General features: G+C 29.8%; 1 long non-coding RNA gene across 1 annotated transcript; it reads right to left on the reverse strand.

The window, feature by feature from the left end:
- Nucleotides 1-246: 246 nt before the first annotated feature.
- Nucleotides 247-2,183, reverse strand: LOC132729263 (uncharacterized). The gene is made up of 2 exons (XR_009625593.1): nt 1,184-2,183; nt 247-553 (listed from the first exon to the last, which is right to left on the reverse strand). It is a non-coding gene; the product is annotated as an uncharacterized LOC132729263 (long non-coding RNA).
- Between the last annotated feature and the right edge of the window lie 1,013 nt (nt 2,184-3,196).

Below are 3,196 nucleotides of genomic sequence, written 5' to 3' on the forward strand. Positions count from 1 at the left end.
TTGCAATCATCTAAATGATGATAACACATGAACTTCAAAATGTCATAAAGTTTGGTAAAAACAAATAGGGTCATATTGAAAATTTCAAGGACGCCAGCAATGTACACCAAGAAACAGAAATGTTGATTTGAGGTGAGATCATATCTTATCAACATGCGTCACATGATCGTTGAACTCTGATTTTTGTTTCGCATAGCACAGCAAGATAACATTTATATATTAACATAGATATATTGTTTCGTTGCATGGTGTTTGAAATATAATTTATTTTCTTTAAATAAACACAGTTGTTACTTTACAAAAAGTGCAAAATATTCAAAATTCAATGAAAAACAAATAGTTATGATAAACGTTATAATGACAAAGATAAATGCACGTCAAGACAAAAATTAGATGATTGAAAGTATATCAGCTGTTTCTTCAGAATTATCCCATCCATGCACATGTTTACTTTTGTTGTGATTTATTTTTGGAAAAAAAAGAATATCCTGTCGAGGTATTTATGATCAACTTTGGTGTCTTCCTTTCTGTTTCTCCAATATGCATACGTCATCTGTAGAATAATAAGGATAATGATACAAATTACATTATGTACACGTAATTATGACTCAAATATTTCAGATGCAAATAAAGTGGATATGTAAAATATGAACAGGCTCAATTTAACCTAGCCTGCAACATTTTCGATTTTGCGTTTCTGTTGTTCCTAAGTTATCATTTTTGTACCAAAGATTAAAAAGGGAAAACGAGCAAGGTGTAACGTTGAAAATTTATTCAAAACACCCGTCAAGTTATATTTTATCATTTTCATTCTAAATCAGCTTTAATTAATTCCCTGTAAAAAAGAAGTAAAGTACATTTGAAACATTTAATTAACATAAATAATATATTAAACAATAAAATTTTGATGTAATCGACAGAAGTATTAAAGCCTATTCATAAAAGATTGACGGTGTTTTATCAAAATCTATTACATATGAATTCATAATGAAAGTCAAATACCATAGCAATGTTTTAGATAAATAAATATTTACCCATTTTGTTTTCTTTGACATGTTTCCTAAAATTTTATCCGAACAAAGTAAAATTTTAATTTGCTTGAAAGTATTTATTTTACAAGAATAAGAATATTATGACACATGAATTTTGTTGCGAAGGTGTATAGTTTCAAAAAGAATATTACTTTTATTATCTTCGGTCCTGCGGAACACTCCTCGGACACGAATCGTTATCTCCCGAAAGCTTTGTTATGAGCAAATAGATTAAATAACTCGGAACAGTGATTGGAAAAAACAGAACAAATAATATTCCTAAACCAATTCTTGTGGCATTTACATCACCCATTTTGTATTAAATTATATTCTTATTATGATTATATGAATGCCGTTATTGCTTCCGATTAAAAAGACAGAATTGTTCTTTTGATTGACATAATATATATATCCACCCCCATGCAACACCCACGATTTTGATTGGCCAGCTAATTTTAGACCTGTAGATACCATCAGCTATCTTGATAAGATCATTTTCACTCGGAAAAAAATCTAAACGACGAATGCATTTGATAGTCATGTAGTTTCATGTTTTAGGACAATACTAAGTTGTTTTTCTTGAAAAACGTTACTCTCTCCTATTGTCGACTTCCTTATTGCAGTTTAATATTGTCTTCCTTTCGAGACGAGATACACGTCTTGTAGTCTTTAAATCATTAAAATTTGCTAACTCGCTGTGGTGAAATGTTTTTATAAATGTCGATATAAATAAACCAAGGGGTTGCTAATTTCATTGCCATTGATAAATAGAGTCAACAAGAAAATGGATGCAATTTGTTATTATATATCTTTAATGTATTTATTTCTACCGAGGGAGAGATATCCCGCTGTCGGAAAGTTCAAATCTTAGTACGTAGATTTGTCTATATTACAATGTATGACGTGCCTAGTCATGACATGGTAATCTGTTTGTTAACGAACTGATTTTGATAATTCATATAATCACATTTATTCATAAACAACCTATAACATTTATTTATTTACTTGTAGTTACGCGTTTTAATAATATAATTGTAGTTTATCTTTTACTGTGAAATAAAAGGGAAACCCTATGATCGATCAACGCTGAAAAGCAAAATATATCAAGTATACTTTATTTTTTTTATATCTAGAAATCCTTTCAAAGAATAACTTTACTTACGTTATTATCTTTGTCGATATTTCATTCTTAACGTCGAGCAACAGGTTGATTTGTTGGACAATAACAAACAACTACGAACTGTTTCCCACGTTTGTTAAGGCAACAGTGTGGTGAAGTATGCCATTGCCCGTCCCTGATGGTCGATGGTAATAAAAGACTCCAAAACCACCACTTACAGTGACAAATAATAATAAGATAACCTTTATCTCTCTCTCCCGTACATCTATGTGAGTGTTCCTGATTATGAAACAGTCGTTTGTTTTGAGATACATTTACGTCACCACTCATGTTAAAGGTAATTTGCTAAATGATTTGAAATGGAATAAAATAGTCTGCTTTTTTTCTAAACAAGTTTGTGCAAATACTATTGAAATCTGACCAGTAAGAATTTAAATGTCAAAACAGGAGGAGCATGCAAAATATATCCACTCCTACTTGGAATTAAAGCTATGCTATTTGTTTCGTATAATAGTATAGTTATCGTGTTTTGATTTTTCTTGCCGTCTTATATTTTTATACTTCACGCGTTGCGGTTATAGATTTCATAAATATGAAGTAGCAAGTTATGATCATTATCATTCTTAAATGTTTGTAAAGTAAATTGTTATTTTGTTTCCCTCGATCTGGGCCCCTACTTTTCTTTCTTAAAAAACGGGCCCGTAGATTGAAAAAAAAAAATTTAGTTAGGGGGTCCGTATCATTTTACGGCCCTTTTTTTAGTTAAATTTTGACAAAAAACAACTTTTTAAGAAAAAAGAATTAGTAAAAAAACAGATGTATCACATAAACTAATTGTCCTTAATTTTGACTTGCCGTTCATAAAAACTTTAATTTGAGGAAGAAAATTGATAAAAAAATATTTTTGACTTTTAGTTTTGCATTTCTAAAAATAAATCAATTCAAGAAAGACGCAAATAACATATATGATAAACGTTCCACTTGTAGACTTAGGATGGAGTATTTCTTGTTTGTATTTTTGAAAGCAAACAACTGTATTTTTAGA

The sequence above is a fragment of the Ruditapes philippinarum genome, unplaced genomic scaffold, assembly GCF_026571515.1.
Source record: "Ruditapes philippinarum isolate M1 unplaced genomic scaffold, ASM2657151v2 ctg1192_1_1_1_1, whole genome shotgun sequence".
NCBI lineage: Eukaryota > Metazoa > Mollusca > Bivalvia > Venerida > Veneridae > Ruditapes > Ruditapes philippinarum.